The sequence below is a fragment of the Amblyomma americanum genome, chromosome 1 (genome assembly GCF_052857255.1).
Source record: "Amblyomma americanum isolate KBUSLIRL-KWMA chromosome 1, ASM5285725v1, whole genome shotgun sequence".
NCBI classification, from domain to species: domain Eukaryota; kingdom Metazoa; phylum Arthropoda; class Arachnida; order Ixodida; family Ixodidae; genus Amblyomma; species Amblyomma americanum.
In genome coordinates, this window is record NC_135497.1 from 163,761,167 (window position 1) to 163,778,694 (window position 17,528).

A 17,528-nucleotide genomic window follows, 5' to 3' on the forward strand; every position below is an offset into this window, starting at 1 on the left:
AACCTGGTTCAGCAGTAGTTAAACCGCAGCTAATTTTACGCGACAGCGTATACAGCTCGTTCTGTCGAAAAGCCGTGGGCGTCGTATTAGCTCTGAACCTCTGGAAACTCTGCACCTGTATAGAATATGGGAAATGCAAACCAGTAAAGAATTGTCTTATGATAATTCAAGAGGCAGCGCCCTGACGATTGAACACACATGAACACGGATGACACCGGCATTCTTCGTAGACTTCATAACATAATCGGAAAAAAAGAACGCCTAAAATTAATATTCCCAGATCCACCCGGGGTAGTCTATACAGACTATAAAAAAATTTGCGTGACTTCTAAATTCCTCAAGAATTTCTAATCGTCTGTGAGAAGAAGGCGGCCGCCCTTGTTATAAGCCGAGATACAAAATCTGCTCACATGTGACTGCCTCAGTTCTGATTATCAAGTCAAAATTAAAGGCACTTCCTGCGGTGACACTTCAAACGTAATTTATTTGCTGGAGTGTTCTGTGTCCAATAACGATACAGAGGAAAACCGAAACCCCTTTTCGATTACGCTTCGACAACCACAAAGCTCACTGCGCTCCTCTCCACAACCTACCGCTATTTAAACACATCAGGATTCCCGGTCGCTCATTCGATAAATAAGACTCATTATTTTACGCTTATCTTATATACAAATTTGATGCTGTTTCTGCTGACTTAAACGACCGTCCCGGAGTTCTGTATTGTCTGCTACGGTAACAGTTATGCTTCCCACATGTGTGCTTTCGTCTAGGAATTCGCAATTTTTAATGTATCTTTCAGTGACATATACACGATTACCCGCGAGACTGATATCGCATCCAGTGCATGCTCTGTCTTGGTCTTGAGCCTATGAAAAAGTGGCATGTAAAGTGTAAATTGGCCAACATCTGCTCATTCGGCATCATTGCTTCGCCAGAAATTTGAGGAACAAGATGCTTGCCTACCTGAAGGATCCATTGTTGTCTACGTAGACGCAAGCATACAAGACTGCAAAGCAACAACATCTATCTACTGCCCGTGCAGACCTGCCCTGAATCAAACCTCTTGGTTTCAGCCTACGGAACCGCCTTCGTCCTTTTTTGCTGAGGTCGTTGCAGTTCAAGAAGCACTATGCTCTGTGGCCGACTTAACTATGCTCCCTGCGGCCCGCATTGTCATCCGCACTGACGCCCTTCAAGTTGTCCGGTTGCTACGACGTGTTAGCCGCTGTCCCACGATATGTCAGGACATCCACCGGCTCGCGGCACGCATCCCGCAGCCAGTACGTATTGAGTGGGTCCCACAGGATCTGCTGGCCTATCAAAGGCAGGCAGATTTAGCGACCCGCCTTGCGAATCCAAACTCACCACCGCCTCGGCTCCTTCATTTGGACAATTTTGCCCTCCTTTCATCAAGAAAGGAACTCCTCCGGCGCCGCACACGTGCTCTCATCCCTCCGTGTGTGGCAACCCTCCCCCGCGGTCTTACCCGTGCAGAGGAGGTTGCGCTTAGGAGTATCCGTGTCGGGGTTGCCCTCACACAAGACATCACTCGGAAGTGGCCTCAGTACCGAGAATTGTTTCCTCGGCCAGCGTGTCCGGTATGTAAACACGAGGAAATTGAGGCCGACATTCATCACTTACTGTGGGACTGCCCAGCTCTCAAGCCTACAAGGATCCGTCACCTGATGGTAGCAGGTCTTTCACCAAGCAACCCTTCTTCATACATTGCCTGGACGCAGGGACCGTACCATCGTTCTCTGCTGGACTTCATCAAATCAGCTAACCTTTTTCATTCATTTAGATCATTCATCACACCTTCACCCATCATTGATGCCCTGTGGCAATAAATTTCGCTTAAAAAAAGACGCCAAATATTGAAGCGCTCGAGTTCACTGCCTACGAGCACCGTGTCCTGAAGGACACCGCTAACCTTACGGTTTATTTATTTATTCTATTTACAAATGACTGCTGGCTTTATTGAGAAGACTTAAGGAGTGGTCCTCACTGTAACTTCGTTTTCCAGGATATGAACAAAATCAACGCAGTATACGTTACAAAAAACAACATTACACAGTGCGAGGACACCTCGCGTGAGAATTTCACGAAATAAGCACTAGAAATAAGTCGCCGCGGTGGCTCAGTGGTTAGGACGCTCGGCTACTGGTTCGGAGTTCCCGGGTTCGAACCCGACCGCGGCGGCTGCGTTTCCATGGAGGCGAAACGCTAAGGTGCCCGTGTACTGTGCGATGTCAGTGCACGTTAAAGATCCCCAGCTAGGTGGTCGAAATTATTTCGGAGCCTTCCACTACAGCACCTCTTTCTTCCTTTCTTCTTTCACTCCCTCCTTTATCCCTCCCCTTGCGGCGCAGTTCAGGTGTCCGCCGATATGTGAGGCTACGCCATTTCCTTTCCCCCCAAAATAATAATAATTAGTTTTTGGGGAACGGAGATGGCGCAGTATCTGTCTCATATACATATATCGTTGGAAACCTGAACCGCGCCGTAAAGGAAGGGATAAAGGAGGGAGCGAAAGAAGAAAGGAACAATGAGGTGCCGTAGTGGAGGGCTCCGGAATAATTTCGACCACCTGGGCATCTTTAACGTGCACTGACAACGCACAGCACACGGGCGCCTTAGCGTTTTTCCTCCATAAAAACACAGCCGCTGCGGTCGGGTTCGAACCCGGGAACTCCGGATCAGTAGCCAAGCGCTCTAACCACTGAGCCACCGCGGCAAAAACTAATTTTCATTTTTTCATTGGAAATAAATGATCTGATTACCCAAAATTATTATTATTAATATTATTTTAAGCAACGTAGTAAACAATGCCGCATTTAAGGTCTGTGCAATTTTTTTTGTTGGGAACATTTCATTCGCGTACAGTCCGCAAAAAAAAGAATTTTAATAAGTTTCATTGCGACGTGGGCACTCCTTCGCTTTTAATGAGTGGTAGGATGGTTTGGGGCGACCACCGGCAAGCTCGATGTGTTTGCCGCTGTCAATGCCTAGCCTATTGTGAACAGTCAAATACATAAAGTTTAGTCTTTCGTGGTATCTTCTGAGCTCCAAAGTAGTTTTATTTTTAAGAAAAATGATAGAAGACGTCTGCAATGTTCTCTTTACTGTACCGCCTTAGAATTTTGCTGATGAAACACTTGAATGAGGAATCCGTCGTGTTGGGTGAGGAGACCTTCCTCCTCCGCTGGTCAACGAGGTTCATTGTTGTTAGCGATAGAGGTACGTCCACGCCCATCCTACCGTGTTAGGAGGTTTGGCGAGCGTTGCTAATTGTTTCTTTTCTTGTATTCCACTTAAGCGGATAATGAAGCAGCTTTAAGACAGCTCGTGTAGAAACCACGGATTGTTCACTTAAATGTCATTTGTATATATGTGATGCCTGTACAATGATGGCTCATTGTGATGTCCTTGGAAACCAGGCCACTTGTATAAAGAGTCCTAGCTTAGCACTGTAGATAATTTCGGGAAAATAAAATTCTCTTAAAAGGTGTTGTGACTAGTTCCTGCGTGCCACAGTCAAAAGAATATTGTGTGTGGTTGTCCACACGCGACAGCGCACAAGATTGGAGCTAAAAGTATTAGGCAAAGTCAGCCGTGCTGTATGCATATGAGGACGGCCTCGAAAGAACACGTGCTCAAGAGTCCAAGCGGGCTTCTCGCTCGAGTAACCATCAGTACCTCGGGTAGAGCGGGGTGCGCTTGGGGACCTTCTTTCCGGATGCACTGCTTTTCCTTTCGCTGTGCAGTTCTTTGCACGTGGTGGATAATGCGCACGAAAACACGCGCACATGCACCCTCTCAAGCACAGCGCGGCATAGTTCATTTCTTAAAGGTATGTATTCGATTCCTGTGCGCTGTCGCACATGGGCTAGAGAATCCATATCCTAGATAACGTATTTCTACTGTATAACACTAGGCACAGAGAAAGAAATTAGTGCTATTTGCCGGGTGCTAACGCTGATGAATCTGGTTTGCAGCGACTACGCAACTCTGTTTGCGTACACAGCGTTGCAAGGTAAATGGTTTCGTTCGTTCCGGGCAACGACGCAAACTGACGAAAACCAGTAGCGAACGTGAGGGGTCATCCTTTGCTTTTTTCATACCATGTACACCCGAACTGCACGCTGTTCTATAATAATAATAATAATAATAATAATAATAATAATAATAATAATAATAATAATAATAATAATTGGTTTTAGGGGAGGGGAAATAGCGCTGTATCTGTCTCATATATCGTTGGACACCTGAACTGCGCCATAAGGGAAGGGATAAAGGAAGAGAGAGGTGCCGTAGTGGAGGCCTCCGGAATAATTTCGACCACCTGGGGATCTTTAACGTGCACTGACATCGCACAGCACACGGCCGCCTTAGCGTTTTGCCTCCATAATAACAAAGCCGCCGCGGTCGGGTTCGAACCCGGGAACTCCGGATCAGTAGCCGAGAGCCCTAACCACTGAGTCACCGCGGCGGGTCTTTTAAAAGTATTATTTTTTTAATTTTCTTTCCAATTTCTAATTTCCAAGGCCGCGCTGCTCAGCTCGGACCCAGAGGATCAACTCCGAGTCACGGAGCGGGCCGAAGAGGTCGCCGAACGACATCGTCGGTCGGCCACCTGGCGTCCGGCCTAGAAGAGCAGCCCACCGCGGGGAGGGGAACGTCACCCCAACCCGCGCCTAAGACCTCTTCTTTAATAAAGTTTACCCCCTCCTCCTTTCCAATTTTTCCCTAACCCCTGACACCGTCTTTCGGTGCTCTCAGCAAGCAACCAGGCCGAGCGTTTCTCGTGTCGACATGGGTTGCCTCTGCCATTATTCTCATAAAATATGGCAACATTCATTTGCACTACACTGAATTGCGCCATTGAAACCCATTTCGTCCGATTAACAATTCGATGCAATTTGCAGAATGCATTATTATTTATTATTGGAGGAACGGTTTCCGTGTAACCTTAACAAACATATAAACTGAATATGGCAGTTAAACCATCGCATGTTGTAGCGGTGGCTGTGAAAGCGTGCTGTAGCATAGCTAATACCTGCCAGCGACATCAGCATTGCAAACGACCAGTTTTGGGCCTGTTTATCTGTCTCTTATATCGTTATCAAGCTTATCACGTTATCCAGCTTACCTTATCAGAACAAGCATAATTGATTCCTTATTCTACGCCGCAAAAATATCGCGCCATCCTCGCCGCGTCCTCCATGCTGGCCACAGTGTGTGGATCTTCCTTCTTGGGTGGACACGCAGAGAGCGTCGCAAGAGTTTTTTTCCGCTTGTCCAGCGACATGGGTCGCTTCAGCATCCCGGATCTAGAAGTTAAGTGCCGTGTATTGGCCTTAACGGCCATGTGGGACCTTATCTCAGACGCAGCGTACCGAGGAAGAGCACTCACCGCATATTTGACGGGAACATCGCGTCGCTTCTTTGAGATCAAATTGGAAAGGCCTTGCGGCTGAAAAGTAGCCAGCTCTCTATACATATGTCGTGAGATCCTTACATTTTCTTGAAGGTGCACTTCCTGATTGTGATTTGAAAGAATTGTCCGCGAGTGAAACTTGCGAATATGCTGCTTTTCGCACCCTGAATGTAGACCGGCGCAGGAAAGTGAGCAAATGCGGAAACAATGAATCTTTGTCTCTCTCCCCGCTGATATATCCAATTTTACCTGACTTCGCGAATGGGAAGCGTTACCTACAGCTGACCGCCTTGCGGAGTGGGGCGTGGCGCCCTCCGCCTCATGTCCGCAATGCGGTCGAACTGAAACTCAGAACCATGCCGTTTTTTAATGCCCAGTCGCGCGCAATTCCTGGCACTTGGTAGCGCGCATGTTTTAGTAGTAAGTGGATTTTTATTAAAATAATAGTAAAAAGGAAGGAAAAGATTTTTGCTGGACCCGGCATCTGCCATCGACACTGAAGCCCCTGAGCTGCTGCAGCGGAAATAAAGGATAGCAGGCAGAATGGAGAAATGTGTGCGTGCGTGCGTGTGTGTGTTTTATGCCGCATTTCTTTGGGGTACTTGCCTGAATAATTAAGAAAAAGTCAGCTATTGGCATCGTCTGCGGCGACGACAAAACGAAACAGGCCGCTCTCAGCGATTCTATTGGTGGCGGCATCTCGGTGGTCGACCGTGGAGATCAGGCAAAGGAGGGGGTGTAGGGTCTGCGAGAGGTTTGAAGACTCTTTAGACGCTGCTTTATCAATGATCACACCTTAATTAGTATGAAAACTCCACCCCGATGATTACGGCCCGGAATGTACACTATGTGGCGAGATAGCCGCCGCGGTGGCTGAGTGGTTATGGCGCTCGGCTGCTAGCCCGAAAGACGCGGATTCGATCCCTACCGCGGCGGTCGAATTTCGATGGGGGCGAAATTCTGGAGGCCCGTGTGCTGTGCGATGTCAGTGCACGTGAAAGAACCCCAGGTGGTCGAAATTTCCGGAACCCTTCACTACGGCGTCTCTCATAGCCTGTGTCGCTTTGGGACGTTAAACATCCAAAACCCTAAACCCTAAACTATGTGGCGAAATAGCCACTTAATGATCACGTATTGTAGAACTGTAAAGAGGAGCGGCCACCGGATTCTCTAATACAAGTTCCTACTATTGAGCAATGGGGGGCCGCGTTGCTCAGCTCAGACATGGGCGTTCAAACCCGGGCCATTAAATGGGCTACTCAGGTCGCTATCAGTCATGTACTGACAGCCACCTAGCAAAAATCATCTGCATTTTGCCTTCCGACGAAATAAATAATTTGCAATCCAAATCAAGGATCACAAAAAACTTAACCTGGCCAAAACTGCACTAAGCTTGAATGAATGAATGAAGTTTGTTTCCGTCATTATGGGGCCGCACGGTTGGGGCGCAGCATTAGGAAGGGGTGCCTACTAGCCGGCTCTCAGCACCGGAGACCGCGGAGAGTGTTATAGTAAGCTGTCTCCGCCTGACGGATGATGAGTCTTTGCTTATCCGGGTCGTGGTTCCGGATCAGCTCTTCCCAATTGGCAAGGTCTGGGATGCTTTGGGATTTAGCTCCAGGAGAATCCTGACACTCCCAAATTAAGTGATTTTGCGAAGTCATCCTGTGGCAGCTACCGCAGAGCTCAGGCTCTCCAGTGTCTTCATCGAGTAGTATTGAGTACGGAAAGAATCTGTTGACTTGAAGCCTCCTCCAGGAGGCTTTGGATAGGAGAATTTAAGAGAACTTCTTGTTGGGCTAGTTGGTAATTGATCATTGTACTTTTAAGGCGGCAAACACACACACACACACGCACGCACGCACGCACGCACGCACACGCACACACACACACGCGCGCGCGCGCCTTTTTTTAAAATGAGAACGGAAGGCGCTCTGTCCCGTTCTCTTCCTGTGTGTGTGTGTGTGTGTGTGTTCGTTCTCGTGTGAGTGTGTGTGGTTTTGGCGCCTTAAAGGTATAATGGATAGGAGAAGACTCTCACTTGCACTAAGTTTGAAGACATTCATGGTACAGCATCTTCAACCCTCCCGCAGAACACCCCCCGTTTCTTCTGCCAAATCTCTAGGACCTAGGACCAAGAAACGAGATGGCGCAACCAGTGCACTCGCTGAAAAAGTGGCCTTTTTCGTTTCTTCATCGCCCCAGACGATGCGAATATCCGATTTTTCTTGTCGATTCAGGCAAGTACCCCAAATAAATCTGGTATAAAACAATTCTGCCTACCAAATGCCATTTTTGTGCGAAATTTCGCCTCGAACAATTCACCGGTTTACTTGTGAGGAGCATTATACGCGCTGCATATGCTCCCGCTGGAAGCATTTACAGGAACACTTATGTCATCGTACTACACTCTTACTGCCAGCGCCCTGTACGGTTTTCGTCGCTCCGGTGCGCTACGGGGACCACATGCTCCTCAGTATTCAAGGCTTATAGTAGGGTGGCTCATAAAGAAAATCAAGAACAATAAAATTGTCATTCGACAAGCCTCATGAAGCCAATCCGAGCTGCTGGCTGTCTGTTTGGCGCCAAAGGCTGCGTTCCAATACTCCCAAGTAGACGGCTACTTAGACGTCTAGCCTATAGTGTACTAGAATACTCTCTAGTGGCGCGAGCGGCGAGGCGCAGGCGAGTCGTTTTCTAACAGACGCCATGAGATGGCGCCACCGCAACTTTTCATAGGCGCAGGAATTCGCGTAGTTTTGAAAAGGTCGTCTGTCATCTTGCGTTTTTCATCTCATTTACTAATAAGAATCGCTCATTTATTACTTCTTGCTGTTCTCCGCCTGTCAGTTACAGTGACTAGGCTTGTTAATTATTGAAACGCGTCCGAAAACCACGTACCTAAGCAAGGATACAACATTCCTACTGTCGCGTCGTCTGCTAAACTCCTACTTGCAGAGTGATTTTTTAGCGCAAAACACCATCGCAGAATGACAAGCGGTCAGCATGACATACAGAGCAAATTATTTGCGCGACCACTGCTGTGGTTTGAAGATCAAGACCCGAAAGCAATGCCATTTAGTGTGTGTACTCACAGCCATTTATTGTCCACACACTTTCAGAAGTAAATTTCGTTTGAAACAGGTCAGCGCTAAAAAAGACAAACACGGCGAGAGAACGACGACACAAGGGATGAGCGCTACTAACAACTGGTTTTATTTTTCGCTTCAGGGAAAGTATTTAAAGCCTTGTCACATCATATCATGCACACAGCCAGGGGCGTCAACATTTTTTCTTATCAAAAAAGTTAAGATATATATCTCAACACAGCAAGCCACAAAGAGCCAGTAATCGACAGCGTGAATAACCGAAAAGGAAAAAGGAAGAAACAAACAGGACTAATAAAAATATAATCAGTTATTTTTTAAAGGCGTCTCAAGAAATGCCCGCTCCGCAGAGAACAACGTTATTGAGGCATCGCTCACACACTGATCTCGTTTTTTGTTTATGTGGAAAGCTTCCAGCAAGACTCTGGATGTTCTGCTTGCGCTTCTGCCTAGAACCTTAGCCCCGTTAAATCGTGGCACACATTCGCAATCCAGAACATGCGAAACTAGGTTCGCCAGCTTGTCTTTTACCCTCAAGTTTTTTGCATGTTCCCTTAAACGATCGTTAAGGCAACGCCCCGTCTGCTCGACATAGCACCTTCCGCAGGAAAGGGGGATCATATACACCACTCCTAGAGCACATCCGACATAGGCTACTTCATGTTTACTTTCCCTGAAGCGAAAATAAAACCAGTTGTTAGTAGCGCTCATCCCTTGTGTCGTCGTTCTCTCGCCGTGTTTGTCTTTTTTAGCGCTGACCTGTTTCAAACGAAATGCTTAACCAACTAGCCCAGCACCAAGTTTTGCTAAACTATATATCAGAAGTAAACCGTTTAAGCTAAATTTTATGCGGCATTTTGAGCTCATATATGGCTCAGAGAAGTCAATGGTCTTGTAAATATGATCGATTTACCGCTATGATGTGAGTTTTGGTGTTGTTTTTGATGTAGTAATAATTATAAAATTGATGTCACAGCTATGTACACATGAACACCATATGAAGCTTTTATTTACAACTGACTTCAGTGCAGAAATGATCAGAAAAAAATCTTGTTTGCAAAAATCCACAACTTCCCTGCCATTGCCTTGTTCAGCACCTACTCAATTTAAGGTGCTTTGACGCCTGCCGCTTGCTGTCGCTGGCTCGATTAATGCTCTTCGTGAAAAAATGCAGATGAGTAGTTAGGTAAAATGCAGTTATTTCTGCAGCTATGGTATGAGCGTGCTCAGGGCATCCAAGCTCAGTTTGCTGCTTTTGCTTAGCAAGGTCCAAAACATCAAGCACACTTTCAGAGTGCAGCTCTGAAAGGCTAAAGCAGGTTGTGAATGACTCTTCGAGGTCAGCCACAAATTTAAACAACTTGCTCGAAGGGTAAAGTAACCCACCATTGTCCTTTAAACGGACAAGCTCGGCCATCTTTGGTGTTTGGAAATCCAAGCACAACAGCCGGTTTCGAAGGCACTTTATGAGGTGAGGGAAGTCTGACATGAAGAAAAGTTGACGGTGCTCGTCTACAGGATGTGGTGCATTGCATTTAATGTGGTCCAAAGACGCCTTGATGCCCATTAATGTCCACATCCGTCGGTTCCAACTTGCTCCGTCTGATGTTACGAAGTCAACCTTCAGCCCTGCTTTTTCTGCCAAAATTATGGCTTCAATCATGATCTTCGTTAAGGTACTGCCGCAAATGTTCCCTCTTGTTGCAAATGCTGCAAGAATTTGGGTCCATTTTCCAACAAACGGTACGAAAACCAGAACCATTCCGTGATCGCATGGTGTGTGTTTGTCCTCAGTCGATGTAAACTTGCCGAGATCCACGAAACCATCTATGTGGCCAGCAGTTGTCACAGAAAGATGCTGAGAGAGCTTCATCTCATCGACAATAATTCCACCGTGGCGTGCATATTCATCCATTGTGGCCGTCTTTTCACTGATGACTTTGAAGATCTTTGGGCAGAAACCAAACCCTGTTCTGTAGGATTTCAAATATTTGCATAGAGTTGTTTTACTCGGGAGTGACAGTATCTTTTCCTTCCTCAGGTACTCATAAAGCCTGGCACTCTTCATTTTCATTATGAGGCACTCCAGGACCCATTCGTTAGAATACTGCATGCCTTTTGTGCTTTTTCTTGAAGCAGGTGATAGTTCCGTGATAGTTCCGTGAGGCTCTTGTCGTCCCTTCGCATGTTCCGCTCCCACTTCCCTCGCAACTCGTCGTCTCTTGGTGCGGCAAACAACGATGCTATAGGCGCGCCCGGGTAGCCGGTGCGGCAGCCTGGCGCAAAACAGTGGGAATCAGTTCTTCTTTTCGCCATAACTTCGTTAAATTCCCTGACACTGATGCTACATAGTTCCTGCTCACTGCTATCCCTACTTAACAGCAAGATACGAACGCTAAAGTAAAATTAACTGCGTGACAGTGCGCGCGCGAAGCGAGCTAAATCACACACCGCATTGCCATGTGCTGCCAACGCGCGCGCCGGAGGCTAGGAAAAGGCGCAGCAGCGCCCCTGGCGGCCGTCAGTGTCAACTCGCTTCAGCCGAGCTGGCCCCAGCAGCCACCGGTCGCGCCACTAGAAAGTATTCTAGTTCACTATAGTCTAGCCGGACAGCCGCCATCTTGGGACGCGTTCCATTTCTCGGCGAAGCAGTCTCATAAGACTGCTTCGCCGAAGTCCACATCGATGCAGGCTAACTTGCTGTCTAAAGATGGCGGAGCTGATGTACGCGGATGAGCGAGTCGGGCTCTTGCGGGCGTCGGACTGTACACGGAGTATAGGAAAGGAAAAACGTGAGTCATTACATTATGTTATTTGGTACGCAAACTAGTGGCTAATTAATCTTCGTGGACGTGCGATTCCTAGCAGTGAATCACGCAGGAGAAAATCGTGCAGTTGAGAGTTTTGCTACAGCAGCGGACGCTGTAGGCCTGTTTACGTGATCCGGCATCTGACGCATCTGACGATACCGGATCTTAATTAGCACCTTGATTTTAGAAAATACTCGTCGCTGTCGTTGGTTTCCTCGACGGGCGTTAAGACGGCTGGCGTGACGGTTAACAAATGTGTTCTGTTGCTGTATTAGTTGCATCAACTCTTTCGCGTGCATTCTTTTTTATCTTTACACTCTCACAACAAATACACCGGCATGTTGCGAATTGATTTTAGTCTTTGCAGGATTAAAGATCGCTGCTGTATTTAGGTCTCTCGCTGTCTCCGAGTGCCACGTACGGCAGACAGCAGGTTTAATGTCTCGTATGTGTTTTCCTGTTGCAGTGTATATTAGCCGTATCGCATTTCGCGCATATTGATTACAGTCTTTCGTATTCTTTCTTATGTTTACAGGACCGTCTGGACGAGCACGTTCGAGGAGCATGTACAGTTTAGCATCAATAATAAAAGAATAATCGCATATCTCTTTAGCGTCGTCTTCGGAGAGCGGCCCCGTCTGCTACAAGTAGACTGACCGATAGGCACATCCACCAGTCCGGTTTACGCGCGAAGTCATTGCAGAAGAAATGTGTAAACTTGTTGAAAACACGTTTTTAATTATCGTTATTGCTCAGTTTGTGAAAAATAGTAGTACAACTGTTCATAAGCTTTAGTTACATTATTATGCCGCGAGGCGGCGCGAGCAGTAGACAAGTTCCAATACATGGACATGTAGACTGCTTCCTAGACGTCACACTAGACGTCTTGTTAGACGTCTAGAGTATTGGAACGAAGCCCAGGGCTGCGTTGTCTACGAAGCTGGCGTTGAATTCCGTGTGAATTCCTTCTATTGTGTACGCGTCCTCTTCAGCTGGTTTTTCTACCTGGTACCATGCACCAACTGGTCCAGCAAGCTACTTTAAAATAAGATTTTCACCTTCTTATCAACTATGCTACAGATAATTAAGTCTTCATAAACAAGAACGCAAATGTAATCTACGATTGTCTTGCATCAGGGACCCGTACTTCATAAATGCGAGAGAGGGCGTTTGACATCTTCACATGGCATTCGCCTACGATCGCCTAGTAATTTAAAACAAAATTTGTTTCATGTTGTTCCGGTTTCGGTTTTTAACAGCTCTGTGCCATTAAAGTTGTGTTTAGGTCACGTAAGCCGCGCAAAAACTGCTATACAATCGCTGTTTATTCATTCATTGTTTTTACAGTTATTGAGACAGGCCGTATTTTGGGTGGTCGTAAAATAATATGACGAAGCAACGATTATATCGCAGTTTTCTTATGCATTGCGTGGTGGTGGTGGTAGTGGTTTATTTAAATACCATAAAAGGAAGGTAAAAGATTTTGCTAGCCCCGGCATCTGCCATCACGTGCGGCGGCACCTGAGCTGGGGCAGCGGAAAGAAGGATAGCAGGCAGGTGGGAGAAATGAAATAAAAGAGGTGAGGGGACAGAAGAAAGACATGGGGGGAGGTAAATAGTACACTACATAAAATAGATATACACTGCATAAAAACATTAAAAGTGAACACTGTGCATTGCGTGGCATAAACGAAACTTTGACGACACAATCCCGTTCAACTGTTGAAAACGAAACCGAAAGAGTAGAAGAGAGGCTTTTAAGTGTGAATAATTTTCTATTGCCAAGAAGAAAACGCGCACCCAAAATTTAGGTAGTTTTACTCCTTGCAACATCAATGTATTCATCCGTAGGTCTTCATCACTTTGTACTTTGTAATTAGGCCACTGAATACCATTTCAATTTTTCTACTTGTAAGCTACGTACGAGATCCCCTACATGATTCGTGGCTTAGAAAGCATGGAAGACACTGTTGAGAAAGCCGGGGTTGGCACAAGGAAGCGATCGCTGTATGAAAACTACATTTAAGCTGCTCCAGTAGTGGGCGCAACAAGCTGCCGCGACATACCGCGACACGCCTTCACTTTGCTAGCAGCAAACGCGTTTGCAGCTAACGACAATGGGCTCAATATGGCAGCGCCCAGGGATTGTTGACGTCGTTTACAGCTGCGCTTGCACGACAAGTTTTTTTTTTTTTGCCTCTGTGACATCAATTTTCGCATGCCTGGCTTTATCGGCATTCCATGCCTGTGAAGTTTGAACTGAGGAACCTTTTCTTGTTCCGGCGTTTGCAATATCTGCTCTCTATATTTATGCAACTTGAACACTTGCCTAGTGGAGCCACACAACGAAGGCTGGATGACGTGTTTGCGGCTTTTACTAATTTCTTTATTTATTTCGACACAGTGTTTGTTTCCTTTCTTGTGCCGAAAGACGATTGAATGATCAAGAGAAATGGCAGGGAGCAATCTGATGGCGAAGGCCACTAGAGCGGCCTCTTACAACATCGTACTGCAGCTGACTCTGCGTGTGTTAACCTTCGTGCTGAATGCATACATCTTGCGACACATCACCAAAGACCTGCTTGGAGTGATCAACGTTCGGCTGATGCTTCTGTACACGACTGTGCAATTCCTGAGCCGGAGCCTTTCCGACGATCATGTTTGAGTGACACGGATAACCAGAACTGGCCTGCAATCATCAACGTAACCTGGCTGTGCCTTCCTGTTTGCGTCTTTATCAGTGCCATGATGAGCTTTGTGTGGCTGTTCGTTTTGGAGCTGCCCGACCCTTCGGTTGCAAGTGGTTACGCAGTGGGTGTGCACTGTGTGTGCACTGTGTGGTTATCTCTGTCGTTATTGAAGTGCTCGCAGAACCGCTGTACGTTGTCAGTCAAGCATTTCACTACATAAAGCTCAAAGTGTTTTTTGTTGGCAGCGGCATTGCCTTACGATGCATTATAATGGCAGGACTTGTCGCATTCGATCCCGAGAATGCCGTTTGGGCTTATAGTATTGCCCAGTTAATATCGTCTGTGTATTACACGTGTGGTTCTTTTCGCCTATTTCACATTTGAATCTAGGCGGCTGCGCCAACTCACCAAAATCGATTCACAGGACTCTGGGCTTAATCAAGACGACCATGCGCTGCCTTTCACAACTGCGCTAGATATTATTCCCTTCATTGGTTGTAATGGTACACAACTTGACCATGATGTCACAAAACTGACCTGGAGTTTTATGAAGCAAACAGTCTTCAAACAGCTTTTGACAGAAGGTGAACGTTACATCATGACTGTTTTTAGCATTCTCTCATTTGCTGAACAGGGTGTGTATGACGTCGTCAACAATCTTGGATCTCTGACTGCACGTCTCGTCTTTCAGCCTGTTGAAGAAAGTAGCTACATTTTCTTTGCTCAAGTGGTACAACGTGATGTCCCACCTGATCGGCAAGATGTAGACAGTATTACACCGAGTGCATCAACCCTTAAGTACCTTCTTAAGCTGCTGACCCATATCGGTCTCATAATATTCACCTTTGGTCAAGCCTACTCCAGTCTCCTTCTGCATATATATGGTGGCAGTGCACTCAGTGGCAGCTTGGCACCCCTGTTACTTCGGTGGCACTGTGCGTACATTGTGTTAATTGCTATCAATGGAGTCACCGAGTGTTTTGTATTTGCCGCCATGAACAAAGAGCAGCTGGACCAACACAACCAGAGGCTCGCCCTTTTTTCAGTTCTTTTCCTTCTTGTTTCTTACCTTCTGACTTTCTTATTTGGAGCTGTCGGGTTCATTTTGGCCAACTGCTTCAACATGATTGCACGCATTGGCTATAGCATGTTCTTCATAACTGGTTACTATGCAAAAACACAGTATTGTCCATTACATGGCATGCTTCCCAGTGGAACTGTACTTGCTGCTTCGGTATTCAGTTATGTAGTGACCAAAGTTTCAGAAGCAGCTTTCTGCTGTGAGGCCGGATTTACTTATCTCTTATTTCATACTGCTGTAGGTGCCATGTGCTTGGGCACGCTTCTAACCGTCATTTACATGCAGGAGAAAGAACTGACCGCATTCCTCAAAACATGTTGGCGCGAGAAGAGCTTAGGAAAACAGCGTGAAAAGGTGCAGTAGTGAACCTGTTTTTTTATTTTGGCAACTCGTTTATACCGTCCCTCTATATTTGTGGTTAAATGTTTGTGAAACTCGGCGAATGCGTTAGTAATTTAAAGAGATGGGCTGCTTGTGTATGTTTTTATTCAGTGAGCCGAATAATTCACTGTTCCGAATTATTCTCGTGACATGCTATGCATGCAGTAAAATCTGTGAAACTTGCTGTTCCTGTTTTTCCACATCAGTGTTTACATTTTGTGAATAAGAGACTGCTGCTTTCCTGTCTATGTCTATAACAGGTTTTATGCCGACGTCCAAACTTGGTTGTCAGTTTATGAAGTCGAGAGTTGGACGAAAACTCGTCTGGTCGGGGACGATCATAATAAAACTTAAAAGGAGGACGCCGACCGAAAGTAAAAACAAAAAAAAACAAAAACAACAACAAAATGATGCTTCAGCATCATTTTTTTGTTTTTTTTACTTTTGGTCGGCGTCCTCCTTTTAAGTTGTATTTTCATTGTCAGTTTACAAGAAAATTATTACTTGTGGCATGATTTTGTGGCAGGCACTACAAAAATTAGTTATCTGTACTTAAGTAACTATGCTTGTCTTTTTCATAACAACCGCAGGTGATTATTGCATGCTTTTATTTGGCTTCCTTGAGAAAATATTTTCATTAGGCAACTTGGTATGGGCTTTATTGACCTAAATTATGTTTTTCAGGCGCTTCAGCAAAATGTTCAGTAAAATGGGTCGCATTTACACTATAAAGTGAACTGATGTAGACAAAACATCTAGTATAACTCGTATCGCACAGTAACTACAAATGGAAGACAAACACGTTTAAACGACAGTCCACTGCCACAGACGAGTGTAAAAGTATTTGCATATTGCGTTAGCTCTTTCCCTACGATGACAATAGCACTGGCAGGAATTTGTATTTTAAACTGCCAAAGCAAGTCAAGCCAGAGCCGATGCTTGTACCGCGCTCTGTAATCAGGCTACATGGCCTGGAGTCGTTATACAACACTTTACGATTAGGACTGTGAGCAATAGATCGCATTACTTTTGTTAATTTTGCTGGAAGAAACTTCAGATGCCTTGATTTTTTTTCACTTGCAACTTGTCACCATTTCTTGCACAGTTAAACCAGGCTTTGTCATCATCTCTTCTAAACTTTTCAGTAAGGCAGGCTGCCACTATGTTGCCAGTGGCACTGCTAAGAGTAGCACTGTTGTTAGCTAAGGCGGTTACTGGTATGTGTGATAAATATCAGTAGTTTTATTTCATTGATAGCATTTTTAAAACCAGCTTAGTGCTGTCAGCTGTAGTTTTAACAACACCTGCACATCTCAGGTAATGTCATGCTTATTATTTCCGCTATACATCACCTAGGTGGCACAGCCAACGTTTTATATCAAGACCAGAACCGAACTGTCGTACAGTGGCGTCACACGCCACAACCCGGCGCCGTCTTTATTCTGTTCTTCTACAAGCGGCCGCACTTGCACTACGCTTTTGGTGCGGCCAAAGGAGGGCACTATAGCACCTACAAATCCCGTAACTTGGCATATGCAATAATTAGTTGCCCAGCCCAGTATGGAAATCATAGGCCTGTTCAAATTGCTGTGCACATCTCTATAGAATTTTCTTCAATACTACTGCCATTAGGATGTCTAACTACCACCTTTTGAAAAGCAAGGACAAAGGTATTTATTACCTGATGCTTCTTTATTTAGAGAAAAAGGAAGAGTGCCCAGTTCTGTGGCAGCAGCAGATTTCCTTTGACTAAGCTTTGCCAAAGCTGTAGACGGCATTGATGGAACCTGGCTGCTTGCAGTATATTTTAATGTTAAGGAGTCGATGCCAATAGGTGTAGCAGCAGGCACCCTAATCGTTGAAGACATTCTCAGCGGCAGATTGTCCTAAAACTGGTCCAGGGATGTTGGCTTACAAAAAAGATATGGTAAAAAAATAAGGAACTGGAAGAATTAATTTGGCCAGAAGAGCAGTATTTCCCAACTCGTGCTTTTACAGCTGTTTACTACTCAAAGTTGCCCG

The 17,528-nt window shown here is 45.8% G+C and overlaps 1 pseudogene; it reads left to right on the forward strand.

The window, feature by feature from the left end:
* Positions 1 to 13,471: 13,471 nt before the first annotated feature.
* LOC144114098 (man(5)GlcNAc(2)-PP-dolichol translocation protein RFT1 pseudogene) lies at positions 13,472 to 14,563 on the forward strand (annotated as a pseudogene).
* The last annotated feature ends 2,965 nt before the right edge of the window (positions 14,564 to 17,528 follow it).